Below are 16,201 nucleotides of genomic sequence, written 5' to 3'. Positions count from 1 at the left end.
CCAGCTAGAAGCTGAGCAGAGAATGAACGGACAGTTCACTAAAGAATGATAAATGATCATTTATAGATAAATGATCTATAATCATCTGAAGAGCTGTTTAGGCACACTAAAAATGAATAAAGGCAAATTAAAATGGTGAGATAACATTTCCTTTTGCGAGACTGGTAGAACTTAGGTAACACCAGGCACCGGTGAGCAGGTGGAAAACAGGTGCTTTCACTCACCAAGATGATACAAGTAGGAATTGCTGCAACCTCCTTTTTGAAAGGCAGCTTGTCAAACCACGTAAAAATGTCTCACGGTGGGTAATTTCTGACTTAGCAAATTCACTTCTAGGACTTGCTTTTAGACAATAATAGAAGAGTGCATTAAAAATCTCCCATAGTACACATATATCTATGTAAGGGTTGTTGATACCAGCAAATTTTGCAAAGAGCCTAAATGGTCATTGGAGAAGGACCTGCGGCCGCCACACCTGCACGCGCGCATGCGTGAGGATGCCGGGCAGCCGTCTCCCAGGATGCGGTCCGTCCAGCAGCCCAGGTGCAGAGCTTGAACTCTGTCACCAATAGATCCGTGATTAAATTTATGTCCATCGAGGTACAAGCTGTGTGGCTTGGGTGAGTCATTTGACCTCTGTAAGCCTCAGTTATCTCATCTGTAGAAACGAGGACGATACTCCTGCCTGCGTCATACGATGGAGCCGAATTGGGTGAGAGTATGAAAGTGAAGCTCTCCGCACAGCATCTGTAGAATAACCCAGCTGCTGGCGGCCACCGAGCCTCTCGATCCAATACTGTCACTTCTGCACAAAAATGACAAAATAGACCCAACGTTTTGCCTCTTCATCTTCCCAAGGCCTTATTAAAATAAAAGCGTGTTTTGGGACGCCTGGGTGGCTCAGTCAGTTAAATTTCTATCTGCCTTAGGCTCAGTCATGATCCCGGATCGTGGGATCGAGTCCTCCATGGGGCTCCTTGCTCAGCAGGGAGCCCGCTTCTCCCTCTCCCTCCACCGCCCCCTGCTTTCTCTCAATCTCAAATAAATAAATAAAATCTTCTAAAAAAAATAAAATAAAAGCACATTTTTAAAAAGAATAAACTCAAAGAAGAACGCTGCAAAAAAAAAAAAAAAAAAAAAAAATAACAATCTAAATAAATTTTCTGGGGCACCTGGGTGGCTCAGTCCTTGAGCGTCTGCCTTCTACTGGGGTCCTGATCCCGGGGTCCTGGGATGGAGCCCCACATGGGGCTCCTTGCTGAGCGGGGAGCCTGCTTCTTCCTCTTCCACTCCCCCTGCTTCTGTTCCCTCTCTCGGTGTCTCTCTGTCAAATAAATAAAATCTTTTAAAAATAAAATAAAATAAAATAATAAAATAAAATAAATTTTCCTTAGTAATTAAAATTATTAGTTATTAAAAAAAGAGAGTCTGGAAAACCATGTTGAAGAAGTTTTTTTCAAAATTCGGAGCAAAAGGACATTGGTGGAAATGTGAGATAAAAGATCATTAAATACTAATAACAATAATTAGATAGCCAACATATATACTAAAAACACTTGACTATGTGCTAGGCTCTGATTTGTACCCAATGTGTGCATTATTTCAATCAGTCCTCCCTGAAAATCTGTGAGGTGGGTAGTAATATGCCCTCTCTTTACAGTGAGAGAGATGAAGTCCTGAAGCAATTAGGAACTTTTCCCCAGGTCACAGCTAGTCTGTGGTGAATTTAGGATATGCGCAGAGGCAGGGTCACTGTACAGGACTGTCTCTGCCACCTTGGCGTATCTGCTCCCCAGCTAAGGACTTCTCTGCATCACAAAGAAGCAGGACCTGCATTTCCCAGACTAGCCCCCCCAGCCCCCCATCCCACCCCAACCATTTCAGGTTAGGGCCTGCAGGGGTTATGTGTAATTTGGAAGGTAGAACAGTGGAAGCATCATTTTCCAAAGCGGTGGCTGGCAGATGCACAGGCAGAAGTTGCCTATGAGGTTTCTGAAGCAGCTACAAGGGGAACATCCCTGGGATTGCACACTGGGCTAGTCAGTTCAAGAAACTTTCCCTCTTCCGGACTTTCCAATATTTGTTCGTGTATTAAAACATTTCCTACTGAAAACACACAGAAAGGCTTTTGTTTTCCTGATCAAACCCTGACTGATTCAGGCGCCAAACACTGAGACCCAATCCAGTAAGTATCTAACTAATAGGTGTCCCAGAAACATCACAGAAAAATTGAAGGAGAAAAAAATATCCAAAAGTAGAATCTTAGCGCTCAGAAGTCACACTGCTTAGATTAAAAGAACTCATGTATAGCAAAATGAATTAAAAAAACAAAAAACAAACAACCCCAGTGAAACAAACTAACAAAAAAACCCAAAGCAACTAAATAACCTGTGATACTTTAGAATGCCAAAGATTAAAATAATAAAATAACTTTCAGAGAGGAAGAAAAGGAGCCTACAAGGGTTATGAATGAAACTGGCTTCTGACCTCTCAAAACATCTCCCGATGGTGCTCGAAGATGTTGGGGAGATGCCTTCAAAATCTGAGAGGACATGATTTCAACCCCAAATTCTACACCCAGTCAAACTATGAATGCAAGGTTAAAGTAAAATATGGACATTTTGGTAGGTAAGGTAAGGATTTCAAAATTTTAACTTCCATGCACGATCTTTTAAAAAAGGATGGAATCTTAGTTCACTTGATAAACTTTCTACAGAAGGCAAGATGATGTATAATCATTTTAATTCTATGGGTTATTGCCATGAGGATTAAAAAATATATAGCATAACAAGCTTTTACATTCACATATATTATTTAGAACAAAAGTTTTCAAGGTACTTAGGAAAAAAAGAAATAGAACAGATAGTATTTGAATATGGCCAGGTTGTAAAGAGAGTACATGATGTCTGGGAAACCCTTCACTGAAGTAAATGACTTACTGAAATATCTCTTCCAAATACATTTTCATTTTAAAAAGAAGAGACTTAAAAGACACTGCAGAGGCCAAAAGCAGGAACTCATCCACCCAGCCAGGCCAGGAGAGAGGAGCTGAGGGACTGTGGTTTGTGGCCCGCCCCTGAAGACAGCCCCCTTTCCTTTGCGTAAATCCCATATTCCTCGCCCTCCCCGTGGAAGCCTCTGACTGTTTCCGCTTTCCCAGAAAGGGTCTCAGGCCAGGAAGAGAATGTGAGGACCCAGGCTCTTAACTGCCTACAAGTTCCATTTCTCATGATAGACTACTACATGAGTAACTTGGCTCGTACACCAGCACCCTTATTTTTCCTTCTCTTTTCTTTCTTTCTTTTTTTTTTTTTTTTTTAATCTTGTTGGCTTGTGCCTTTCTGTGTTATTTCAAGTCTAATCTGGAGTGAGGAAGAGTTTATCTAAATAACATCAATAACATAAGCTCACTAACCTGGAGGTGCACAGATATACTGGAGTTTCTGGTCCTAAATTGCTGGAATTAACCTTGTAGTCAGGGTCCTTGTTTCCACAGGCAGATGCTAATTCTGCTCTAAGCAGGAAAGGAATTTATTAGAAGGCTGTTGCATAGTTGGCAGAATGGGTAGGATGGCTGGAGAGCAGCACAGGAGGAAATGTGGATGATAAGACAGAGCCAAGATGGCATCACAGAACAGTCCAAGAGGCTGTCACGCCCACCAGCGACGGCTCCACTGGCCACAGCTGGACGCTCCCCCACTCAGGGGCACTGGCCATCATCTCGGAAGGCCTTCCGCACATCTGCATTCCTCAGCCGAGCTCAAAGAGTCTGGCAGATGCAGCTGGTGGCCTGAACTGCCAGGGAACTGTGGGAGGAAACATCAGGCCCTCCGGGCTTGGGTCTCTTTATTGGAATTCCCTGGAACAGGAAGTCAGGGTAGGCAAAATGAGAAAAGCCCACTTTGCTTGGTGAGTTTGTGAGGCCCTACCAGAACAGCCGGGTCTCTCTTCATGCTCACTTCACTTCCTCTGTTACATTGAGCGGTTTGCAAAACAATGTTGGTGTTAGAGTAATTACATTTACATGATATCTATTTCCTTTTCTTTCAAAGTCAGGATTCAAACATGAGTTACTCATTTAAAATTTTGGAGTCTTTTTATTTGAACTTCTAAATAAACTTGGAGAAGGCTGAGGAGTATTTCCTGTCAAATTCTATTGGGACGTAAGTTTCAGATTACCTGTGAGTCTTTTTCATGTACAAGAAAAATCCCTTTTGAGGATAAGTTCAAAGAAACTGAATTTCCTAATGTAATTAACCACCAACAATGTAAGATGCTTATTTCGTGAGTTCTTGGGGGAGATTTTAAACTGTGATAGTGCAAAACCACTGACCTGCTTAACTTGAAGTAGATGTCTCTAGTAAATTCTGATTAAAAAAAAAAATAATCAGTGGGGAAACAAAGACATCTATTTTAGTGGTGTATTTGAAAAATGGTGTAGGAACATATAAAAAGTAATTAACATTAACTATGGGTTGATACTCTGCACCCAATTATATTCACAAGCAAGATTTTTGTTTCACTGGATCTGAGTTTACGCTGAGTGATTAGGAACATTCCCCATATTTGTTTTAATCTCCTTTACATTTTATGTCCTGGAGGGTGGTGGTGTTCGATTTAATTTGCCAACCTATGTTAATTTTACAAGAATCCAGATCAAACTGCTGTGTAAACAAGGAGTGCCTCGCAGAGTTTTTTGGTGATTAGGCTGGAGAAGTCACAGCTGAACTAAAAAAGATGCTGCCAGGGGTGATTTTTCATTTTTCTCCCTATAATTTTAAAAGCTCCGATGAAAGAGCTGTTTTTCCTTAACAATAGTATCCTTGTTAAAAGTACTTTAAAGGGCTGTTCCACTACACAGAAACAGCCTAATTAAACCACTCATATAACAAAGATACCAGCAGTTGCTAAAACCAAAGAATATAATTCCATCTTACACAGAAATTTTTAAAGGTGATTTTTTTTTCAGCGTTCAGCTCGATTCCCAGTTTAAGGAACTCCTGTCCATTCAACATTTCTTTGTAGAGACATCATTAATCTGTGAGACTTACTACAATGGGATATTATTTTCCTCAACAGAGGCTGTTATTGAAACTGCGTATTATCAAGGCAGCTGTCCGATTAAGTTTTTATAAAGGATTAGGAGGTTATATGAGTACCCAACAGCTGCCCCAGTGAGGAGAAAACTAGGGTTCCTAAATCGTATGCCTCTTGGTGTATGTAATGAAATGACATATTCTTTACCCATGGAGCAAAATACTCATATTTAAAGAGAAAATTAAATTAGGGACAAAACCTCCTTATCTGAAAGCAAAACTCTGTGTGAACACAAATGAAGATAAACAGAAATACATAAAATGTGGACTCTCCCCCAGAGTAGTCTCAGTAGACCCTTAAGACTGTAAGACCACTTACAGAGTGGTCTCAGTAGTCATGATGACAAATTTCAAAACCCTAAATAAAAATAAAGAGTTAGGTAGAAGTTTGAGGCATTGAAGAAATTCTGTGAGTTAGTGCATAAGTCACTGAAGATACAGATATCTGCTATGGAATCTCAGGTGGCCTAAGAGCACTTTGGGGCCAAAGGTTGAAGAAGGCAGTCTATGTCATTGATCAACGAAGACGACTGAGAAAAGTCATCAGGATCATGTGAAGTGTGCTGTGTTAAAGTTGAAAGTGACCCGGGAGATCATCTCCTCCTCCAGTGGTCCCTAAATTTATCTACTGACAAGAATCAGATGAGAAACCTGCAAGAAATAAGTTAAAATAAAACAAAAATTTTAAAATAAAACAAACAAACAAACAAATAAATAATATATGGTGTCTTCCTTAGCCCTATTGAACATATATGCCAAGGATTATGTGAACCTTCTTTTATTTAATTTTAAAAAACCTGTAACTGACTTAGAAGCCCCAAGAAACTGCATTTTTGCCCCCACGTGATTATTTTCAACCAGAAGTTTGAGAAAAATTCTTCTAAGTCAACTTTGTGAGCTTGGAAAACAAAACATTACACAAGTACTAAATGTGAAAAACAAAACCAAACCCAACCAGATGGGCCAAAGATGGATGTGTGTGTGTGTGTGTGTGTGTGTGTGTGTGTGTGTGTAATTACCTTCACACAGAGCAGGGAGAGAAAATGTGTGCAAGGTCCAGAAGAGCTATGGCCTAGTGTCTTTCTCGTAACTGACCCTTAAGAAATACCTGGTCCTGGCTGAATTAAAAATGAAGCAAAGAGGGACGTATGGGTGGCTCTGTAGGTTGATTCTTGATTTCAGCTCAGGTTAGGATCTCAGGTTGTGAGATCGAGCCCCGTGTCGGCTCTGCGCCGAGTGTGAAGCCTACTTGAGTTTCTCTGTCTCCCTTCTCCCTCGCCCTCTGGCCCCCACTCTCCCTCTCTCTCTAAAAAAAGGATAAGAATAAAATAAAGAAAAGGAAGCAAAGAACAAAACAGGTTGTAACCCTTAATGGCGACCTACTTATTACCACCTTACATTCAATTCGTTTGTAAAGTCTCTGTTGGAGACACAGGCATGCACCTTAAGGAGACTCTAGTGGGTTGTGTAACAAGACTGAGTGAAAACATTCAGTACCTGGGAAAAATTTAAACACCAGGGAAGTAAAGAGATTTGAAGTAGAGTGTTGAAATTTAGGAAGAGGAGACTCCAGGCTGCGTCACAGAGAACATATCCAAATGCTTACTAGATTGTGGTAGCTTTTGCTAAAGCATGTGATAGAATGAAGAGTTCACCAAATAATTTTAAGCTGGCTTCAAAGACCTTGAAGAAAATTACTTAAAAGTAGCCCAAGCCCTCAGCAAACCACAGAAACATAAACTGCCATCTGGGGGATAATCTCACTGTGGCAGGAAGGAGCAGATGACCTAATGCTTTTTCTGCCAGTTCCTACCACGCATGCTCCGTTTCTCTGCCTTTGTCCGCCAGGGGCATTTTCCAAACCTCAGGGTGTGTATGTGTGTGTGTTTTCCTTTTATTTTTTTTAAACAAAAGAAATGCTTGTACTTGTATCCTAATACATTCTAAAATTCTCTTTTCATACAGACTTCAGCTTTTAAAAAAAGAATTTGTTTGTTTGTTTGTTTGTTTGAGAGAGGGAGAGTGGGGAGGGGTAGAGGGAAAGGGGAGAGAGAATCTCAAGCTGACTCCACGATCAGCATGGAGCCCAACAGGGGGCGCAATCCAGAGGTCCTGACCTGAGCGGAAACCAAGAGTTGGACGCTTTACTAACTGAGCTACTCAGGTGCCTCTCTCCACTTTTTTAATATTGAATTTGTGAGTCATTTTAATCAAAAGTTGACTTACAAAACAAGTCGAAATAAAAATGTTTTGACATTAATCGCTTATTTCTTGAGTTTTTGAGTATATTTACATATATATTTTTTAAAATACCAGAATCAGAGTCTACTAGGACATCAAATTGTCACTAAATTCTTTTCAAACAAAATATTCCAAGTGTATTTTTTTTTTTTTTTGCTGTGGGCATAGCCTGAAAAATGCATGCCTTGACATTTCTCACAGGACCAAATCCATAGGAAGGGTGAGTCAACCATGATGAAATCATGACTCCACTACGCTTGGAACAGACAGAGGCAACAAGTCATACTTTGCTAACGGGTCCTGTGAGGGTGGGGCCCCAGTTACCTGGAGCCTATCGGTATCACCCAGGATGCCAGGATGAAAGTAGTGTTCACAGTGAAGTTTAAGGAAAGAAAGGAGAAAAGAAAGATTACTGTTTCTCGAGCTGATTAGTGTGAAAATGTAATTTTATATATATATATTAAATAAAATTATATATTATATATAACAAATTATATAAAGATATAGTTTATTTATATACTTTATATATAACATAATATGTATAGTTTTATTTTATATTTTATATATAAAATCTTATTTATATATATTAAATCTTATTTATATATATAAAATTTTTCAATTATCTATGTGTCCACATCTATATATATTTATCTCCCATATGTATGTACCTAGGCAATAGGGAATTTTTGTTTTAGCATGTAAATTTATTGTTTATACCAGTGGAGTTTAAGATGACAAAATAAATAATAGTAACACCTACTATATGCCAGCATTGGACATTATTCAAATCAGTCTTCATAGCAACCCAATGGTTATCATTTTTCTCCAACTTATAAGACAGGAACCCAACCCAAGTCTCAGAGAGGTTAAGTAACCTACCCAAAAGCAGATAGCTATTAAGAGATAAGTCAGATTTTAGGGGTGCTTGGGGGACTCAGTTGGTTAAGCTTCTGCCTTTGGCTCAGGTCATGATCCCAGGGTCCTGGGACTGAGCCCCAAATCAGGCTCTCTGCTCAGCGGGGAGCCTACTTCTCCCTCTGCCTCTCCCTCTCTGATCTCTCTTGCTCTCACTCTCTCTCAAATAAATAAATAAAATCTTTAAAAAAAGAGAGAGATAAGTCAAATTTTGAACTCGGGCTCATCTCTTTCCAACATTTTTAGTCAAAATTTTATGTTGTAGTCAAAATATTTATTTTTGTTTCATAATAGCGACACCATGCAATCTGAGAGGCAAAGGTCTTTGAGGCAGAGAACATGAAGTATGTGTCAGAAAAAGAAGACCACGTGAAGGCCCAGTATTGTCCTTTTCTCCCATTGAATTTGGGCTGCAGCCACATTTCTGCAACAGCATCTCAGGAAAGATCATTAGGCAGGGGCTCCCCGTCTGCCAGGTTGGGGTTTAATACCCATCATGCAGCCTGTCTTCATTTGCATGTGACTAACCCCTGTTCGTGGCCTATGTTCTTCAGTTTAAGTCCGCAGTGAATTAGAGTCAGACTGGCTTAGCCGCACAAAGTACTGAGAACTCCTTTGAAACTCAAAAATAGCTTCTGGCAACAGAAACCACGTTTTCATGCTCATTTTACCATATTTAGAGATGGAAGCTGGGCCCCAGAGACCCCCCTCAAACCAGAATGTCAGGTTAGTGAATCTCTGTTGAGATAAAGGGACATGTCCCCCGCAAAGATGCTAAACACAGGTCACATCCATAACCGCAGTTTCCATTTTCTGGCAGAGCTGAATAAAATTTCCTACTATTTTTCAATCAGGAAGGGCAGCATCTCAGATGACAAGAAAGGCTTTTGTAACCAATTCGCAAACTTGGAATCATTTTTATTGAAAGTTAGGCTTACGTGGTTATTAAAAGGCAGATTCGTGGTGGACTGCAGACCCATTTGACACTGGTCTCTGGAGAAGCAACTGGAGGGAAGAAGATTTTTTCTGTTTTGTTGTTCTGCAATGTGCATTCAGTTTGAGTTTTCCCACTGAGGGGCAGATGGGCCCCGTGAGCGCAAGAGGCAGACAAAGCTTGAGTCAGAGCTTACATTTGAAAACTGAAGCAATGATTTCCCCCATTTTCAGCTTCACTCTGGGTTGTGAATTTCAGGCAGGGCAGGCAGGAGAGAGAGGGACAGGGCACCGCTTGGCTCTTGTGTGGAAGTGTTCAGAACCTTTAAAAAGCCCTTTCGGAGCACTAACCCCAGTTCTGGAGTTCTTCAATTCAACCTAGAACTGCAGATTTAGTGAAACTTATTTTTCTCTTCTGACATGAAGAGTAACTTGAAGCTAATCTCCCCGACTGGAAACTGAGCAAGCGGTTCCAAAAACAGAAGTGGGCGACGCATACACGCGGGAGTGGAGAAGGCTCAGAGTCGCCTCACGCACGTCGACTGAGAAAGGAATGGACACTGTTGATGAAATTTATCATACAAGATGGGATTGCGAGCAAATCCTTCATCCTAAAAAGGACAGAAACCCAGAAGGGAATGACTGGGGAGAATGAGTCACTAGCAGCTGTTAAGAATCATAGACCTCTATTCCTGATTTAACTCTCTCCTTTATCTGCCCCTGAGGCCCGTGGTTCTCAAACTCTGGCTGCTCAGAATCAGCTCAAGGCTTCTTAAAATACGGATTGCTGAGCTCCATCTTCAGAGTTTCTGATTCAGTGGGTCCGGGGCGTGGGGTGGGGTGGGGTGGGGGTGGGGAGAGGGCAGAGACTCTCGTTGCCTGCCTTTCCTGGTGGTGGTGATGGGACTGGTCAAGGATATCGACCTGTAAGAACCTGGGCTCTAGGTAACACCCGTTTCAGAATCAAGCCCATGGGACCAAGACCAGCCTATCTACCTGGAAAACCAGAGGCAACAGTTCTTAAAAATAGGTACTGTCATGGTAAGCTGAAAGGGCCACTGCTAAAAGCTGGAAGGAGAGGCCAAAGGAACATATCTTACCAAACAAGTGATGCCCCCTCTTCTGGGGGATACCTAGAGACTTCTTACAAGATTCAGCCCAGGAGCAGAGCAGTGTGGGCTAAGGTTGCCTGTCCTTGGGGAGACAGGAGAAGGTGTCGGTTCACGGGTGCCACAATGGACTTAGATTTGAGACCCCTGTCTACCCCCCAAGGTTATGAACTTGTTCAGTCACTTAGCATTTCTAAACCGCAGTCTCCTCGCTCATAAAATGGGGAAATGATACCACGGATCTCAACAGCTTGGAAGGATGAAATGAGATAGTGTTTAGAAATCGTTAGCACAGGGGCTCATGTGCAGTAAAGCTTGGGTAAATGCTAGCTAATTAGATGCTGTTTAATAATATAACTAGCCTTATCCCCCACCATTATGATATAGTTCGTGTGTATAACACTTTTACTACATTCAACAAATTTTGAGGCATCTGTCTCATCTTCAGATATTGGAAACTGAGGCACTAAGAGGCTAAGTATCTTGCCCCAGGACATCCTAGAGAGCTCTCCGAAGTTAATACCCCACGATGAAGCTATTAGCATCATTCTAAAACCCAGATATATAAGTGTGACCTGATCCAGACCTTCCGGACAGCCCTCCCCGAGAACCTGGCTATACTCCTCAGGATTAAAGGATGGGGTATTATTACTTCAGCTCCCCCTGGAGTCTCGCTCTGCCGTTTTTGGCCCACATGCTGCCGTATGTAGTTTGTGTCTGAAATGGAAAATTTCTGTAACACAATACCCAGCTCTGATCCCCGCAGACTCTCTCAGGCTTTTTATTTTTTTGGTTTGGGTTAAACTATGACTTCATACACAAAAAGAAGCCTCATTTCCCAGTGTTCTCAGCAGATTCATAAACATTACAGGCTCAAAACCCTCCAGTTCCTAGGAATTCCAAAGAATTAACTTCCCTTTTCTGAAAACGCAGAGCAGCAATTAAGAAGTGAGAAGAAAAATGGGAAAACTAAGTCTACCTGCCCTTCAGGACCTGTGGCTCTGTGACTTGTCCTCTTGTCCCGCTCCCCTCCTCCAAAGTAGTGTGATTCCCAGCTTGCCCACAGGGGCCCCCAACGAATGACAAGAAAGCATGGCTGCCCTTAGCTTGATGACCCTGCCTGAAACGGGGTGTGTTGGACAACCAAGCAACAGAAAGCAAGGGTTAGAGGCCCGATTCCTTGACTTACTAGCATTTTTCCCTACTAGAGTGTAAACCTTCCACAAACTGCGTCTAATGTGAGTCTGGACAAATCTGAACAGAGCAGTGGGTTTCCACGGAGTGTCTGCCCCTCTGACAAGCTGCTCCCGCAGCCGAGCGACAGACTGCACAGCCTCCAGAGCCCGGCTGTCTGGCTTTGATTCCCAGCTCCGCCCCTAACCGACTAGCCTAGTAACTTTGCTGCCAGTTTCACAACCTCTCCATGTCTTTGCTCCTCATCCAGAAATGGGGCTCGATCCCTACCCTGGAAGACTTTACTAGGAATAAGTTATTTAAGACATTAGAGGGTGTTCATGGAAGTTCCTGGCACATAGTAAGGCATTGCTCTTGTTATTATTACTAGTTCTACCATAGGGCAAGTCATGGAGCAGTTCTGGCTACATTTGCTCAAGAAAAACATAATGGCATCATAGAGAGGAAGGGACCAGGTTGGTATCCTGGTAAGGGGGCAGCTTCGGAATCAGGTAGCTGTGAGTTTGATCCTTAACCCAGCTACTTGCGTTGAGTAACCTTGGGCAAGTTATGAACCTCTTTGAGATCCAGTTTTCTTCTTATAAAATAGACAGTAATACTTACCTCCTATGGTTGCTGGGAAGATCCAGTGACATACTGTTTGGGAAGCACCTGACCCTGGGTTAGCAGCTGGGGAATGGGAGTTATTAGGTGGTAAACTGGTCACATGAATAAAGAAATCCATCAACGGATTAAGCCACTTACGACCACCCTGCTTGATACAACTGACTAAACTAATTCCAACACCTAAGATTCTTACCAAAACAAACAAACAAACAAACAAAAAACAGAGGTTTGACTTAGGATTTTCCAACTGTACCATGGTGCCAAAGCAATACGCATTCAGTAGAAAGCATACTTCAGGGGAGGCTGGGTGGCTCAGTCGATTAGGCTTCTACCTTCGGCTCAGGTCATGATCCCAGGGTTCTGGGATCAAGTCCCACATTGGGCTCCTTGCTCCACGGGGATCCTGCTTCTCTCCCTCTTCCTCTGCCTGCCAGTCTGCCTCCTTGTGCTCTCTCTCTCTCTGTCTCTGTCAAATAAATAAAAAAAATCTTAAAAAGAAAGAAAGAAAGAAACCGTACTTCACATTGGCAATACTGGGATCTTTTCTCGGACTAGTGATATGCCATACAATGCTCTCCCGTGATGCTAGGCAACGACGAGCCACCCAGGCGGCGGCCCGATGACGAGGGTCAACAACCCCTACACTCTGTTTTTCACTTCCGGTATAATTCAGTAAATGACATGAGCTATTCAACACTCTCTTATAAAATAGGCTGGTGTTAGGTGATGCGGAGTGACCATAGGCTAACAGTGTTCTGAGCATATGTCAGGGAGACTCAGCTAAGCTGTGATGTTCTATAGGTTAGGTGTATCACATATCCTGTCGATTTAGGATATTTTCAACTTACGAGGAGTTTATTGGGTCACAACCCCTCTGTCAATGGAGGAAGTGCTGTCTTGTCAGAGTACAGGGTAAAACGGCACAGGACATTTTTCTGTCTCTTGTGTTAAACTTGGTTTACTGTCTGGATGTATAAACCACTCATCACCCCGACCCCCCATTTAGCCTCTTTTCTTTATCAATCACATTTTTGTTCCAACATATGCATGGAGATATGGGAGTTTGCCAGGTCTTGTAAGGGAGCTATGATGAAAGTACTCCCCAGACAGTGAGATTTCAACCTCCAGAGGCTATGAAAGTCTGTGATGAAATGAAGGACCTTAAGGCATCACAAACAGGGCTGCGGCGTCACTTTGTGTCAGGGGGTCACGGGTTAAACTATGATCCAAGAGGAGCCTTTGACAATAGAATGAGCACCCCCTAGAGTTGTGCAACAGTGTAGCTCTGATCCCCAAACGCAAGACATGAGGTCCACTGACTCAGACTGGGACTTAACCCCCCTTACGTTTCATGAGTCAGACTCTGTCTTCCATTTCTCCTTGCTGAGGTAGACTGTGTGATCCCTGGGTGATCTAGTCATGGAGAAGAATCACAGAATCACCCATTCTGAGAGTTGAAAGACCTACCCAGGTCATCCAGCCAGTCCTCCGCAGTGCCCCAGGGGAGCTTGTCAGTGTGTTTCCGAGTTGCCTTTTGTTGGTATGAAAACCACTTCCCAGGAGTGTTAGAATTCCCCCATGTGACCTGTCATTCTTCCAGCAGGAGGGTGGGGGGAACAAGGAGACCTGAAGCACCCTCTGCCCTTGGCTGCCTCCACCAGCATCCGTGTCTGAAGTGCCTAGGTGTGGCTTGCAGGATTTCCTGAAGATGTGGGAGAAAGTAGTGATGTCGCCGCTCAAGGTGCCTTGAGAAGGAAAAGGACAAACCCAGACACCAGTGGAGGGAGATGATGATTCCAGGACCCCTAACCAAGAGGATGTTCTTTTGCTTTTATATTTCCTCTTGCCCATGCCCCACTCGCTTCTTCCGCACCAGTATCATCGATAAAGCACTTTAGAGCTAAAAGTCACCGACCAAATTACCTCGTTCAGTTTGCAGATGAGGAAACGAGTCCCAGACGTCAGGCAGTAGGAAGCATCCAGGAAAAAGGATCGATCCAGAAGTCACTTAGGCTTTCAGCTGCCTGTAGAAGGAGAGAGAAGTGTATTCGGGTTCAGAGTAAGTGGTATTTTTAACTCCATTATATAGATAAAGAAATTAAGCTCAAAAGTAAATGGTGTTACATTTCTTCTCTGGTTCTTAAACTATTCTGCTGGGTTGGGCAATGCATCAGGGCTTGAGCTAAAAACCAGAGCCGGCTTCTATCAGGCAGTTCCTTGGAATGAAAGCACGGGTGGGAGGTGGGGGGGGAGGTGAGGAGACATGGTCCCATCCTTTGACTCTTGAGTTGGAAGGAAAGCCAGCATCCAACCAGGAATGTTGAATCTACTTTAACATTTCACCGTTGTTTCTTCCTCTCCATACCCAAGGGCACACAGGCACTCACACAGCAAGTTGCAAGAACAGACATCTGCAGTGAGAACACTTTTTTATATAATACCTGTGCCGTTTTTCTCAATTTCACATTTTCTCCTTCTGTAAAGTAGGGATTGTGATGATGTCCTTCACATAGCATTGTTGTATAATAAAATAAAATAATGAGGTATGATTGCTTTTTAAACCGCAAAGCAGTAATTCTTCAGTAATTTGGCTTAAGAACTTTCTTAAGAATTTGGTGAATGCTAAAGACCCTCACCAAAATTCCCAAAAGTGGACATGATGTTTTGCACATAATTTCAGAGGGTTCACAGACCCTCTGAAGACCTCAGCTTAACACCTCCTCTACAAGTGCTTACCAAATGTGGAATAATCCAGTCTGAACATTCCAGAGTTTTCCCAACTTGGCATAAACTTGGTGTGTGGCTTTCATTTATTTGATAAACCCTTACTTGGCCCTTACTAGTTACTCGATCTGTGGGGGCACAGACGTCCTTATCTTTTAGGAGTTAACACTGCTAAAGGTGTATTAAAACCAAAGAGTTCCTTCCCATGTGTTGTGTCAACTGAGAAGGTCACTTCACTCTGGCATCTGGCTTTATAGCTCCTCTCTGGTTATTCTGGTCAGTTAGAGGACAGTGTGGTCACAGCTAATCTGACCAGGAACCTGTATACAAAAATGTCGAGGGACGTTTCCCAGCTCTGTGCAAGTGTTCTTTCCCCGAGAAAGATCTGGGTGCGGATAAGCAGAGGGAAGCTGTGTTCAGCTTTGGGTGAAACACTATTCCTCACAATCCTGGGGTCTCCTAGTAAGAACCCTTCATGCCCGTTAAAAGACATCTGTAAACATCTGCCATTCTTCCACATTTTACTAAGTAGAATCTTGTAGATTATTGCTGCCAAACAAGAGAATCAAATATTTCTGGTCATATAACCCCAAATCAGAAATAGCCATTTTCACTATGAGCAAAGGTTTTCTTTTTCTTTTTTAAATTTCCTTTTAAATTCTTCTATCTGGGTTTTAATTTTCTAGTTTGAGGAATCAGAAAAAAAAAAAAAAGCATATTTCCCTTATCTGAAAATAAGGATAGTAATTGTGACTTCTGCATTTAGTTGTGAGATTACATGAGGTGGCTTTTTTTTTTTTTTTTTTTGCCATTCTAATTCCTTTTGTTGTTTTTTTTTTAAATTTCTTTATACAATTTAATTTAGTTAACATATAGTATATTATTAGTTTCAGGGGTAGAATTTAGTGATTCATCAGTTGCATACAACACCCAGTGCTCATTGTATCAGGTGACCTCTTTAATGCCCATCACCTAAATACTGCATTCCCCCATCTCCCCTCCAGCACCTTCTCTTTGTTTCCTAGAGTTCAGCATCTCTTATGGTTTGTTTCTCTCTCTCTTTTTATCTTGTTTTTTTTTCCTTCTTTTCCCCTATGTTTATCTATTTTGTGTCTTTAATTCTACATATGAGTGAAATCATATGGTATTTGTTTCTCTCTGACTGACTTAGAAATAAGTCATCACAGCATAATACCATCTAGTTTCATCTACGTCATTGCAAATGTCAAAAATTTCATTCATTTTGATGGCTGCATAGTATTCCCATGTGCATGTGCGCACGTGTGCGTGTGTGTGTGTGTGTGTGTGTTTGTGTGTGTGTGTAATCTCACATCGCCTTTATCCATTCATCTGTCGATGGACATCTGGGTTCTTTCCATATTT

At 42.1% G+C, this 16,201-nt stretch overlaps 1 protein-coding gene across 26 annotated transcripts in view; it reads left to right on the top strand.

The window, feature by feature from the left end:
- PHLDB2 (pleckstrin homology like domain family B member 2) overlaps positions 1-16,201 on the top strand; it is a 220,310-nt gene that overhangs the window by 11,039 nt on the left and 193,070 nt on the right. For 23 of the 26 annotated variants that reach the window (XM_032349463.1, XM_032349431.1, XM_032349333.1 and 20 more), the window contains exon 2: positions 14,027-14,153. The exons of the other annotated variants lie outside the window; for them this stretch is intronic. The gene's annotated coding sequence lies outside the window, so the exon portion shown is untranslated. The remainder of the gene's footprint in view (positions 1-14,026; positions 14,154-16,201) is intronic. 26 annotated transcript variants of the gene reach the window in all.

The sequence above is a fragment of the Mustela erminea genome, chromosome 1, assembly GCF_009829155.1.
Source record: "Mustela erminea isolate mMusErm1 chromosome 1, mMusErm1.Pri, whole genome shotgun sequence".
Taxonomy (NCBI): domain Eukaryota; kingdom Metazoa; phylum Chordata; class Mammalia; order Carnivora; family Mustelidae; genus Mustela; species Mustela erminea.
The sequence above is the reverse complement of the archived record's forward strand: the minus strand, read 5'-3'. Positions and strand labels throughout refer to the sequence as shown.